Source organism: Penaeus monodon, chromosome 21 (assembly GCF_015228065.2).
Source record: "Penaeus monodon isolate SGIC_2016 chromosome 21, NSTDA_Pmon_1, whole genome shotgun sequence".
Taxonomy (NCBI): Eukaryota; Metazoa; Arthropoda; class Malacostraca; order Decapoda; family Penaeidae; genus Penaeus; species Penaeus monodon.
The window spans coordinates 20,728,713-20,728,947 of record NC_051406.1 but is presented as its reverse complement, the minus strand read 5'-3'; the positions used below and the strand labels follow the sequence as shown (position 1 = coordinate 20,728,947).

At 41.3% G+C, this 235-nt stretch overlaps 1 protein-coding gene across 1 annotated transcript in view; it reads right to left on the bottom strand.

The window, feature by feature from the left end:
* Positions 1-235, bottom strand: part of LOC119586328 (metastasis-associated protein MTA3-like) — a gene marked incomplete at its 5' end in the record, with an annotated part of 92,111 nt that overhangs the window by 383 nt on the left and 91,493 nt on the right.

The window sequence follows — 235 nt, the reverse complement described above, 5'->3', positions numbered from 1 at the left end:
ATAAAGGTAATTGTAGCAAACTCCAAACTCCTCGGGTCAATTAATAAACATTTTATTTAATGAAGATAAATCATTTGGCCCTAAAAAAGGCTTTTGAAATAATAATTGGTATCCAGTTACAGGCAGTGCTCCTAGTCCCCTATCTGGGTGGTAACACTGGCTTGGGGGGACCACCACTGTGCCACTCAGTTTCTGTTAACGGTACGTACTGGATTCTAACGCACATTTGGGGTGT